Here is a 14,573-nt window from a genome sequence, read left to right as displayed (position 1 = left end):
GCGTGTAAGGCATAATCGTCTCCCAACTAGAGTAGAGCTCGACAAAAGGGGCATTGATTTGGGTACAATCCGCTGCCCGATCTGTGACGACGCATTGGATACTGTTGAGCACTCCATTTTCTCGTGCAAAGAGGCCTCTGACATATGGTCTATTGTCCGAAATTGGTGGAAACTATGTCCATCCGCAAACCTCAGCTTGGCCGATTCTTTTCTAGGGAATGGTGGCAACGGTCATTCGTTTTCTCACTCCTTGGGCAAGCAAATGTGGCAAGCAACCGAATGGATCACGGGCTACATGATTTGGAGGAATAGGAATGCGGCCATTTTTTCTAAATCGAGGCTCACCGGCGCTCTTCTTTTTAAAGAAATTCAACTTAAAAGCTTTGAATGGATCACGAATCGTAGCAAGGCGGTTCATCTCGAGTGGAATCTTTGGTTATCTAACCCAATCGATTTTGTTTCCAACGCTTTTTGTCGCTCCGGGATTGATTGATTTATTGTCCTCCACGCAGGTTTTTTGCCCACTCCTGGAGTAGTCGTTTTGGTCGAGAGAATTTGGGGTGGATCGGGGTGCTTTGTCGTTGAATTGCCAACACTGTGCTTCGTCCCCACTCCAGCTTGTTTAGTTAATTCTTCTCAAGTCCAATCTCGTCCTTAAAGATAATGGACGGACTAAGGCATTTTCCTGCTCACTTGTGGAGTATCACCATCCCGTTTTATATAGATTTCGTTTTGGGGTTCCTAGATGTAGTTTCGTATTGTATTTGTGACACTATTGTAATTATTTCGTGTTTCATATATATAATATATACCTTCTTGCTGTTAAAAAAAATCTTTTTTACGAATGGTAATCTTAATAGTAATACTTTCGTTAATAATAATAATACGTCTAAAATGATACTGATACTAATATTAATGATAACATTTATGGTTATAATACTTATAATAATACTAATGATAATATTAATAATAATAATACTACTTAATAATAATATTAGTAATGATAATAATATTAGCAATATCATTATTAATAATCATAATCATAATTGTAACTAGGGTTATGATAATAATAATAATAAATGGTAACTAATATTTCAATAATAATAACGGTATTAACTAATATTTATAATACTTAACAATAATAATATTAATAATAATATTAATTCTACTACTTAATGATAATAATAAAAATAACACTAATGATAGGTGTAATAATAACAATAATAATAATCATGATAACAATAATAATAATAATAATAATAATAATAATAATAATAATAATAATAATAATAATAATAATAATAATAATAATAATAATAATAATAAAGATAATAAAGATAATAATAAAAATAATAATAATGCTACCTTAAAGCTTTTCCCAAAAACAATGCCTCGAACAAGACTCGAACCTGAGACCTCTCGCTCACACCCACTAACACCCAAACCATCCAGGCTAATCAGTTTTCATGATTTAATATACAACTTAAACTCATCTAAACCAAAATTCTGATTCTGTGAGTCTGCCATCGGCCCAAGAAAAGTTTCAGCCCAACTGCACAATTCAACAATTAATCTCTCGGCCCAATTATCATAGTAAATCCACGACCCAAGTAGGTTCTGTTTAAAAATAAAATTTGCCATGGCCTGCCTGGGTTCGAACCTAGGACCTCTAGAATATTACCAACACTCCACACCACTCCTCTATCTTTGTCTTTCTGATTTAATTCTTGGATTATTTCTTTTTAACCCAAATATTTCTGTTTCCATTTTCTTCTAAATCAAAAACCTAGAACTATTCCTTATCTTTATTTCTCAAACTCGATCACCTTCATGATCATCATCATAATCATCATCTCCTCATCGTGCTTACTTTTTATCATCATCTTCGTTTATATCTTGCATCGAATTATCATGTATCATCGTTCACTGTTTCACTATTGTTCGTAGAATCATCAACATCATCAACGAATCCTCACCTTCATCAAGTATCGTTTTCTTCGTGGTTTCATCATTTCTTACATTAACATCATCATCATCATCATCACTAAGTATCTCTATCATCATTTTCATCTTCAACGAACATCATCATAACTATCGTCCATCACGTAATCTCTATTAACACCATAATAGACGGTAGCAGTAGAAATAGAAAAAGGAACGTGGATATAGCAGCAATAGAGATTGTAGCAGCAGTAGAAGTTCGAGTGTAGACAGGAATAGAAGGCGTAACAGCAGCTCATTCGTGGGTTTGTGCATTGTGATCGAAACAGTAGCAGATAGTAGGTTGTTGGTGTGTTTTGTGGTGGTGTTTGAGTGTTAATGATAGAAACAGAAAACTTGGTTCGATGGTGATGAAGTGGGTTTTAGATGGGTGGCGTTTGGTGATCCGGTAACAAAAAAATAAAAAAATAAATGAAACGGTAATGTGTTGGTGAGGGTGATGATGCCTGCTTGTTCACGTCAAGGAAGAAAAATATAAAATGAAACAAACAATTGTGGTGGTTTATGGTGGAGCTTAGGGTGGCGAGATCAAGGTGGTGTTTGTTGGTTTCATCGTATAACAAAAGTAGAAACCGAAATTAAATAGCAACTTTTAAAACGGGTTCGATGATGGTGAGCGATATGGGTGTGGTGGTGATCGTTAGCAGAGAAAAGAAGTAATCACACTATGTTTGTTGGTTTTGTATCGAACCCAAAATAGAAACTGTAAGTATAAAGGGTGCGTTTATGGTGTTGCAGGTGGCTGAGGTGTTCTAAGGTGGTTGTGGTGGTTGTGATGGTGGAATGGTGGACGGTGAGTGTTCAACGAAGAAGAAGAAGGGAGGGGTGCTCGGTTATATGTATCACTCTAGACATATCTATAGTTTCTATTATATTGCTAAAATGATGATGTCATTATTAGGCTAATTCATTTGTTAAGAAAAAATCAAAAAGAAAAAGAAAAAAATCTAAGCATGGTGGGTGATGTCATTAAACTAAATAATTTTGAATTAAAATTAAATCTTATTAATTAATTATTATTATTAAATCTTATTAATAATTATTTTAATTATTAAAATTAAATTATTTTAATAGGCTAAAATGATGACATCATAAATAACCTAATTCCTTTGTTAAAAGAAAATAAAAAAGAAAAAGAAAAAAATCTAATGCCCTAAGCCGATGTCATTAATCTAATTTTAATTAATTAATAATTACTGATTATATATGTATTACGATTATGACGTTAAAAAACACCAAACCCTTCATCGCCCCCATTTCAAAACCCTAAAAAAATCCTTCATCGCGTCTTTCCTCCATCTGCTATCCCTGCAATTTTACTTAAACCCGACAAAAAAACACTACATATCTCTACCTTCTGCATCTTTCATCAACCACCATCACCATTGCCGCTGATGTTACTGCACTTACCACCATCGTTTCTGTTGATGTTGCCACCGTCATCGCTGCCACTGCTGCTACTATTGTCGTTTCCGTGACAATTAGATTCAACGTATAACGTTTCAATTTTAATTTTTGATTTCTATTTAATGTTTCATCTTTCTTTAAATAATTACTTTGTTCAACAATATTTTAGGTTAAAATTTTGTGTTTGTGATTAGAAATTTACGTGAAAACCTTACTTGGATCCTATATTCTTGGTTTTTAATCTGATATGCCTTCTATTGATTTGAATTTTTAGGGGTTTTTTGCTTGATTTTGTTACTTTAGGAATTTTAGTTTATTGATCTGCATCCAGATGCTGAGGAATTAACGCATACATCCAGTGACTAACAATCAGGAGCACACTTCTTGAAGAACTAATAAAGTCGACTGAAACATTAAACTTAAACCGATTACCACTCTAATAAATTCATAACTGGGGATGAAAAGCCAATGAGGTAATCTTGATGATTATTATTATTTACTTATCATTGGTTTTTGTATTGCTTTGCTAAATATTGGTTGTTGATTAGTTGAGGTTATATTGTTAAGATTATATGTTCTATTGTATGCCAGTTAATTGCTTCAATACTTACCAATTTGAAAGTAGGATTTGGTGTCAAAAGAGAGTAGAAAGAGTTCATTGATAATCATAAAAATGATTCAGAAACTGATATCCTTTTCATGATTTTGATTGGTTGTTATTTGCTTACTATTTTTTTAAATGCTTATTTGTTGTTTTCTTTGTTAAAGGTAATGAAGAAGATAAGCCAATAACTCCTTAAATGGATTAAGAAGAGAAAGGTATAAAAAATGTTGGCAATTGATCTTTCAACTATTTGCTTTGTTTGTTTAGTATATATACTTTTTTATAGCAACTAGCCATCAGGATGTCGCTTTATTCATTCAAGGCTGATGTTCCAAAATCAATTTTTATATATGAAATTGATTTTAAATGTTGAAATGTTGTCTTTGTACTGGTTATAACTAATGCTTGGAGTTCTCCTATTATGTGTGAAATTGCTTATTTATTTAACAGTGTTTAATAATTTTTCAATTGAAATGGTTCACTTTCTTTTTCAGTATAAAATAACTATGTTTGCTTGCTGATTTATGTTTATTTGTTAGTGTTGTACGTTTGAAAAGGGGAAGCAATTCCATCAAACCCGTTGTTTTAACTCTGACTCAAAGGTATGTTGAATTAATTTGGTAGCAATAGACACTTTTGTTGTGAGCTGAGTATGTTAAACTTTGTTTGATCTCAATTCTACAGGTTCATCTGACATATCTGAATATGGGTGTGGCTAAAAACGATGCCACCTTGGATATATGTGAAATGTCCCGTTCATATTGATTATAAACGTTCCATATTAATTGATTTCGTCGCGAGGTTTTGACCTCTATATGAGACGTTTTTCAAAGACTGCATTCGATTTTAAAACAAACCATAACCTTTAAAATATTACGACGATTATCAAATAATGATGATCTAAAATATAGCATTTTTCACACGACCATTACATAATGGTTTACAATAATATTACACATCAACATAAGTCTTCGAATACAGTTTTTAAACAATATTATACAAGCATGGACTCCAAATCTTGTCCTTAATTTAGTATGCAACATCGGAAGCTATTAATAATCACCTGAGAATAAACATGCTTAAAACGTCAACAAAATTGTTGGTGAGTTATAGGTTTAACCTACATATTATTAAATCGTAATAATAGACCACAAGATTTCATTTTTATAACACATCTCTTATCAGGCATTTCGCAAACTGCATAGAGATAAAAATCATTCATATGTTGAACACCTGGTAACCGACGTTAACTTAATGCATAGAATATCCCCAAAACAGAACCTCTCGTCTGTATAATAATCTCGAAGTACTAAACCATCCATAACCTGAATGGGGGTTGTTAAGCCCAATAGATCTATCTTTAGGATTCGCGTCAATTAGGGGCCATTTCCCTAATTCATAGGCTACCAGACTTGAAGGGCGACATTCGGTTTAATAATCCAACCATAGAATGTAGTTTTGCGTACTTGTGTCTATTTTGTAAAACATTTATAAAGCTGCATGTATTCTCATCCCAAAATATTAGATTTTAAAAGTGGGACTATAACTCACTTTCACAGATTTTTACTTCGTCGGGAAGTAAGACTTGGCCACTGGTCGATTCACAAACCTATAACAAATATGTACATATATATCAAAGTATGTTCAAAATATATTTACAATATTTTTTAATACGTTTTAATGTTTTAAATATTTTCAGTCAGATGTCCTCGTTAGTAACCTACAACTAGTTGTCCATAGTTAGATGTACAGAAATAAATTGATATATATTATCTTGTCCCAATCCACGACCCAGTGTATACACATCTCAGGCTAGATCACAACTCAAAGTATATATATATTTTGGAATCAACCTCAACCCTGTATAGCTAACTCCAACATTACTGCATATAGAGTGTCTATGGTTGTTCCAAATAATATATATAGATGGGTCGATATGATATGTCAAAAAATTTGCATACGTGTCTATGGTATCCCAAGATTACATAATATATTAGAATACATGTATAATACAATATAAGTTAGCTAGGATATAATTTGTATAGATTGGTTACCAATTTTCACGTAGCTACAACAAGTAAAAATATCCAATCTTGTTTTACCCATAACTTCTTCGTTTTAAATCCGTTTTGAGTGAATCCAATTGCCATGGTTTTTTATTGAACTTAAGTTTATGAATCTATACAGAAAAGTATAAGTTTATAGTCGGAAATACAGGTTACAAGTCATTTTTGTAAAGGTAGTCATTTCAGTCGAAAGAACGACGTCTAGATGACCATTTTGGAAAACATACTTCCATTTTGAGTTTAATCATGATTTTTGGATATAGTTTCATGTTCATAAGAAAAATAATTTTCTCAGAAGAACAACTTTTAAATCAAAGTTTATCATAGTTTTTAATTAACTAACCCAAAACAGCCCGCGGTGTTACTACGACGGCGTATATCTAGTTTTACGGTGTTTTTCGTGTTTTCAGGTTTTAAATAATTAAGTTAGCATATCATATAGATATAGAACATGTGTTTAGTTGATTTTAAAAGTCAAGTTAGAAGGATTAACTTTTGTTTGCGAACAAGTTTAGAATTAACTAAACTATGTTCTAGTGATTACAAGTTTAAACCTTCGAATAAGGTAGTTTTATATATATGAATCGAATGATTTTATGAACATCATTTCTACCTCAGGTTTTGTGGATAAACTCACTGGAAATGAGAAAAATATATCTAGCTTCAAAGGATCCTTGGATGGCTTGAAAGTTCTTGAAGCAGAATCATGACAAGAAAACAAGTTCAAGTAAGATTTCCACTCGAAATAAGATTGTTAGAGTTATAGAAATTGAATCAAAGTTTGAATATGAGTATTACCTTGGATTAGAAAGATATATTACTGTAAATAAGAAAAATTTCTTGAGGTTGGATGATCACTTTACAAGATTGGAAGTAAGCTAGCAAACTTGGAAGTATTCTTGATTTTATGAAACTAGAACTTATAGAATTTATGAAGAACACTTAGAACTTGAAGATAGAACTTGAGAGAGATCAATTTGATGAAGAAAATTGATGAATGAAAGTGTTTGTAGGTGTTTTTGGTCGTTGGTATATGGATTAGATATAAAGGATGTGTAATTTTGTTTACATGTAAATAAGTCATGAATGATTACTAATATTTTTGTAATTTTATGAGATATTTCATGCTAGTTGCCAAATGATGGTTCCCACATATGTTAGGTGACTCACATGGGCTGCTAAGAGCTGATCATTGGAGTGTATATACCAATAGTACATACATCTAAAAGCTGTGTATTGTACGAGTACGAATACGGGTGCATACGAGTAGAATTGTTGATGAAACTGAACGAGGACGTAATTTTAAGCATTTTTGTTAAGTAGAAGTATTTTGATAAGTATCTTGAAGTCTTTCAAAAGTGTATAAATACATATTAAAACACTACATGTATATACATTTTAACTGAGTCGTTAAGTCATCGTTAGCCGTTACATGTAAATGTTGTTTTGAAGCCTTTAGGTTAACGATCCTGTTAAGTGTTGTTAACCCATTGTTTATTATATCAAATGAGATGTTAAATTATTACATTATTACATTATCATGATATTATGATATATTAATATATCTTAATATGATATATATACAATTAAATGTCGTTACAACGATAATCGTTACATATATGTCTCGTTTCGAAATCATTAAGTTAGTAGTCTTGTTTTTACATATGTAGTTCATTGTTAATATACTTAATGATATGTTTACTTATCATAATACCATGTTAACTATATATATATATATATATATATATATATATATATATATATATATATATATATATATATATATATATATCCATATATATAACATCATATAGTTTTTACAAGTTTTAACGTTCGTGAATCACCTGTCAACTTGGGTGGTCAATTGTCCATATAAAACTTATTTCAATTAATCAAGTCTTAACAAGTTTGATTGCTTAACATGTTAGAAACACTTAATCATATAAATATCAATTTCATTTAATATATATAAACAAGGAAAAGTTCGGGTCACTACAATAGGAACACTTGATATCGGAATGGGTGAGCTTATTTTTTTACATGGTGTTTATTGTTAATAAAAAGATATTCAACATGGTTGATGTCATTATTTCACATATGATCTTGCACCTTGAATGAACTGTGATGCTTACATAAACAATAATGCTAATCTAATTGGTCTCTTATATAACAAATTAATAAAAACCATAACTGAATCGACGTACATTTGATTTTCTTTGTTGTCCTTTGTAATGTAACGTCGTATGAAATAAACGACGATTCTCAAGAGACCGGTGAATTGGACTATGTTAATGGAGGTATATAGTACTTTGCTTATAAGGCATGCTATTAATTATTTTCTTTGGTTTCTAACATAAGTTTCTCTCTCAGCTGCGTTGGTGCGATATTCGATAGTTGGAAATCTCTTGGATTTCCTGTTGTGACTGTTCCGGTATAGTGTGCCATAAAACTCCTTACTTCATCTTCTACCTGTAACACATTCAGTTGATGTTAAAAATATATGGATGAGTGACATGTAAAAATTGGTTTGGTCAAAATGGTTGAATTCTCATACATGATGAAACTGGTTGAGATGGGTTAGGTAGACCAGAACCACTTCTTGTCAAGATTTATACATTCTATTTCCAAATTAGTATTTTTAAATTAATAAATTGATTTATGACGCGTTAGAAGTAAATAAAACCCAAATGGGTTTAATTTGTCACATGCTAACTTATTTGGGACCAAGTGGTTTAAGGTTGATTATTTGTGATTGGTAGGGTATGACAAAGACGGGTTGCCCATTGGGCTTCAGTTTATCAAGAAACCATGGTCTGAATCTAAGCTGATCCAGATAGCTTACATAATGGAGGTAACTTTGCGCTTTATATATTTGTTTGTGGTTTTGCGCTTGTGTTGTATGATCATAACCTCTAACTCCTAGCTTTAATGGTATGTTTAGGAAATGTGCATTTGTGCAAGGCTGAATACAAGAAGCCTTAGGTTTCTACGATCTTACATCCGAGAGCTAATGGCATTATATATGATCAAAATACAACTTCTTCCTTGGTAAATCAAACAAGAATATGAAATTTTAATTTACTTGATAGAATGTGTGCACAATAACTTTAGTATTTACATTCACTTAATAACTACAACATATTATTAAATTGTTTCGTTTAAACAGACCCGTGATTTCACGGGTCATTTCACTAGTACATATATAAATGGAATATGTATTATAATATTAATTATATAATAATAATAATATTAAATAATGATAATATCAATCACATGAATCACAATTAACCAGTTGGCATGCATTTTGTTTTAATCTACCGACACATTTAATAGGATATTATATCGTGTCCTTTGCTAAACAGTTAAAATATAAAAGTGTTCCTAAAAATTTCAAATTTTTAGATTAAATATATTTAATTATTTCACTCATTAACTGTTTGAAACCTGATGAAAAAGGTTCGATAATTGTTTATTTTCTGTTCCAATTTATATGTACGGAGTACTAATATTTAAACTTAAAAATGTAAAAATATTTTTAACAAATCTAAAATCTTCGTAATCAATTTACAGTCCAACTTTTATCTTAATCATTCATGAACATGTATTATATCTATATTTAAACTAACGAAACGTCAACCGAGTGTCACTGACGTTTACTAATTTGGCTCAAAATTAATTATTTTTAATATATTCTCTTTCTAGATGCAAACAGTTTTAAATAACAAGTTTAACTACTAAAATAAATATATTATATATTTTTAACAAATACATTTAATATAATTTTATATATTTATAAGTAGTATTTATATACATTCTTATAATAATAGTTTTCATTACAGTGCATATTATTTTACATATTTATTTCCAACAATAAAATCATATATTATTTTAAATAATATTTCAATTTATGATATATATATATATATATATATATATATATATATATATATATATATATATATATATATATATATATATATATATATATATATATATATATATATATATATATATGTATGTATGTATCTATTTACAAATATTTGTTCGTGAATCGTCGGGAATAGTTAAAGGGTAAATGAATTTATGAAACAGTTCAAAATTTTTGAGACTCAACCTAACAGACTTTGCTTATCGTGTCAAAAATACAATATCGTATCGAGAGTTTGATTTAAAATTAGTCGAAATTTTCCGGGTCACTACAAAAAAAGTGGCTAAAATGGTAGGAAAATAATTAAAAAAAAAAAACCACAAACGCACCAAAATTCTTCCGTCTTCTTTTGACAAACGTCCATGCACAAATGCCCACAAACGCCCCATTCTGGGCGTTTGTGGGACGTTTCTCACGACATCTAGGCGGCATTAGGGGAAATTACGCTGTGTTATCTGTGGTCTTATAATGAGATATACATTATTAACCTTTATAATATTACTATGTTTCTTTTACTAATTTAACCTCTAAAGATTAAAAAAAAAAAAGTGATTTGAATAATAAGCTCATTTATAAGTTATCAATGAATTATAATAATCTCTATGAAAAATATTCATTTGTATCCTTAATTTTGATTGAAAATAATTTTGAGGACAAATCTCGGGCTAATATTATCAATTAGTAAGTTGGATAAAGTTTGAGCATGGTGTGCATGTGGCATCAATGTTGAAAAATCTTGTCGTTTGGTGGATGATTAAGTTCGTGAATAGCATAACTTTTGATTGTGATACTGCAACCACTTCACAAACAATACCCATAGCTTTAACAATCCTTACTTTACTTGCTACATTTATTATATATTTATATTTTATGTAGAGTTTGGTTTTCTTATTCTTTTGGTACTAATAGTTTACTATTTAAAACCTCCAAATGGTGTCTACTTGCTTTGACATTAACTTGATATCATTTGAAAGACATTAATACCCCTTGAAACTTCTTGTTCTTCTTTTGAGTAGAAAGTAACACATAAAATGGGCGACTTTAATTTTGATCTTCTCATATAGAAAATTGAGTAACCATGGAAACAAGTGACTAAGCTTTTCAGTATTGACTTAAATTCAGATTAGGTTTAAGCCGATTTTAAACATATAAACAAGGTTAGATGAGCCATAACTAATGTAATATGCATCATGCAGAAGTAGTGTCATTTATGAACGTGGCTATCTTTAAGAAAATGTGCATAAGTCAGTACCTTTAAGCCATACTGTAACATGCATGGGACCATCACTGATGAACTGTAATTATGAAATAGAGCACAAAACATGAGAATGTATTTAATGCAACTAATGGCGGATCGGATTTGGACGAAATGTATTTGACCAGTGGCGGTACCAGGATTTTATTTCACCGGGGGCAAAAAAAAATTTAAAACCGTGGCAATTTTTTGGCCAAAATTTTGAGATTTTGGGGCAAAAAATAGAGGTTTTGGTGCAAAATTTTAACGTTTGTGGTCAAAATTTGAAGGTTTTGGGGTAAAATTTGGAGATTTTTGTGCAAAATTTAAAGGTTTGGGGGCAAAATATGTAGATTTTGGGGGGAAAAAAATCCACTGGGGGCAAAGTCGAAAAATCCTAAAATTTTACACTGAAAATTGCAAATCCACTGGGAGCGGCTGCCCCCGCCTGTCCCTTAATAAAACCGCGCCTGTATATGACTAATGTAAGTAGTAACCCAGTGTCAAAATACAAAATTAATGCAACTTAACAAATGAGATTCGAACCTACGTTTCTGAAAGAAAAACTTTATTAGACTCGCTAAAATTAACTCCAATTTGATAAAGTTGGGGACCATGACAAATTTCTTGTTGGAAATTTAGTGTAATTGAGGGATTTAATCTACACTTGTAAACGGGTTAGGAGGTACGGAGTGTACACCCATTAAGTGATAGATTGCCCGGACCCGAAAGTGGTTTTCCATTATCACAAATTTGAGTGATTACGGAAGTATTATTCCTGCACTAGGTGAAACATCTCCATCGTGGAAATAAAACAAACAACTTTATGTAAAGGATTTGTTTTAGATTTGAAAACGATTTCCTAGATTTGGTTGTTGGAAATAAAACAAACAACTTTATGTAAAAGATTTGTTTTAGATTTGAAAACGATTTCCTTGATTTGGTTGTTGGAAATAAAACAAACAACTTTATGTAAAGGATTTGTTTAGATTTGAAAACGATTTCCTTGATTTGGTTGTTGGAAATAAAACAAACAACTTTATGTAAAGGATTTGTTTTAGATTTGAAAACGAAATTAGTTAGTGAAACATCTCCATTGTGGAATAATACTTATTTTTGGGTGCCTATAAATATAAATAAGGACTATCATTTATGAGAATAAGATATACGAAAAACACCTTAATACTCTTATGCAAAAGAGTTCTTGTTTACTGCCAATAACAAGAACTAATCTCTGTCTTATCCCAAAGTGATATTCGTGTAACCCATGCAATAAGGGTCGAATAATTACTTTCGGAAAGTGAAACCACGATTCAGTGATTTATCCGGCTATCGATTATTTTACCCTACACGAAATTTCAATAAAACCTTCAACAATCGAAAGTAATTATTCGTTATAATCGATGACGGCTACGATGAAACACATGACGACGAATTTCTCCAAACTTGATAAGTTTGAGGGAATTGATTTTAGGAGATGGCAAAAGAAGATGCACTTCTTTCTGAGCAGCATGAGTGTGGTGTACGTACTCAGCACACCAATTCCTGAAGATCATGGTGATGATGCCACTATTGAACAAATTCGGAAAAGGAGCAAGTGGGAGAACGATGACTACATCGCTAGAGGTTTAATCCTCAATGGTATGGCTGATTCCCTTTTTGATATTTACCTAAATGTTGAATCTTCTAAAGAACTATGGGACTGTTTAGAAACCAAGTATATGTCTGAGGATGCTTCTAGTAAAAAGTTCCTTGTGAGTAATTTTAATAATTACAAGATGGTCGTTTCTAGACCGATCTTGGAACAATACAATGAGCTCATTCGTATACTTGGTCAATTCACACAACATAAGATGAACATGGATGAGTCTATTCAAGTCTCAAGCATAATTGATAAACTACCTCCATCTTGGAAAGAATTTAAACATTCTTTGAAACATAAGAAGGAGGAGTTAACTCTTGTTGAGTTGGGTAGTCATCTGCGTATTGAGGAATCCCTCAGGTTGCAGGATAATGACAAGCCAAAGAGCAACGAAGTTGCTGGTACGTCTGTTGTCAATATGGTGGAACATAAAAAGTTCACTAGTAATAATGACAAAAAGGGCAAACGTAAACATCAAGGTTATAACAAGGCTAATCCGAACAAGAAGTCTAAATTGACTTGTTGGAAGTGTGGTAAAACTGGACACATGAAAAAGGATTGCAAGGTTATTTTTGGTAATAATAATGCCAAAGGATCTAGCACAAGCGGTTCGGGAAATGGTTTAAACAACCACAACTCGAAAGGTCAGAATATATTTAATAATTCAAATGAGAATTATTATGTTTCATATATATCTGAGGCTTATTTTGTGCAGGATGATGATGTCGCCTGGTGGGTTGACTCGGGAGCCACCACCCATGTATGCAAGGATAGATTTTGGTTCAAGACTTACGAGTCCGTGACTGATGGATCAATTCTTCATATGGGAAATGAGTCAACAGCCTCTGTTCATGGACGTGGAAGTGTGGATTTGTGTTTTAGTTCTGGAAAAACTATTTGTTTGTTTGATGTTTTGCATGTACCACAAATAAGAAAAAATTTGGTTTCCAGTAGTGTGTTAAATTGTTGTGGTTATAAACAAGTGATTGAATCTGATAAGTTTGTTTTGTCAAAACATGGTATGTTTGTTGGTTTTGGTTATTTATGCAATAGAATGTTTAGACTTAACATTAATCACTTGAATGTTAATTTTGCTTTTATATCTACTTCTAGCATAAATAATTCTACACTTTGGCATGCTAGACTAGGACATATACACTTTAAAAGAATGCAAGATATGTCTAAAGATGGATTAATACCGGTTTTTGACATGAACAATGAAAAGTGTAAAACGTGTATGTTAACAAAGATCACTAAGAAACCATTTCAAAATGTACATCGTGATACTGAAATTTTGGAATTAATACATAGTGATTTATGTGATTTGCATGCTACTCCTACTTTAGGGAACAAGAAATATTTTGTGACTTTTATTGATGATGCTTCTAGATTTTGCTATGTTTATTTGTTACATACTAAGGATGAAGCATTAGATAAATTTAAAATATTTAAAACTGAAGTAGAATTACAACAAAAGGCTTTGATTAAAAGACTTAGAACAGATAGGGGAGGTGAATACATTGACCAATCGTATTTCCAATCCATTGGTATTATCCATGAGACCACAGCTCCTTATACTCCACAACAAAATGGTATATCTGAAAGGAAGAATAGGGTCCTTAAGGAAATGGTTAATTCCATGTTATCCTATTCGGGTTTAAGTGAAGGATTTTGGGGGGAAGCTATGTTAA

At 31.4% G+C, this 14,573-nt stretch overlaps 1 long non-coding RNA gene across 2 annotated transcripts; it reads left to right on the top strand.

Moving 5' to 3' along the window:
• The first annotated feature begins 8,310 nt into the window (after nucleotides 1–8,310).
• On the top strand, nucleotides 8,311–9,239 carry LOC139856847 (uncharacterized). 2 transcript variants are annotated; one of them, XR_011762199.1, is made up of 4 exons: nucleotides 8,311–8,375; nucleotides 8,449–8,516; nucleotides 8,838–8,929; nucleotides 9,020–9,239. It is a non-coding gene; the product is annotated as an uncharacterized lncRNA (long non-coding RNA). The 2 variants fall into 2 exon arrangements; XR_011762198.1 differs by having other exon boundaries at nucleotides 8,317–8,516.
• Nucleotides 9,240–14,573: the final 5,334 nt, after the last annotated feature.

Source organism: Rutidosis leptorrhynchoides, chromosome 7, assembly GCF_046630445.1.
Source record: "Rutidosis leptorrhynchoides isolate AG116_Rl617_1_P2 chromosome 7, CSIRO_AGI_Rlap_v1, whole genome shotgun sequence".
NCBI classification, from domain to species: domain Eukaryota; kingdom Viridiplantae; phylum Streptophyta; class Magnoliopsida; order Asterales; family Asteraceae; genus Rutidosis; species Rutidosis leptorrhynchoides.
This window is presented reverse-complemented; position numbering and strand designations above follow the sequence as displayed.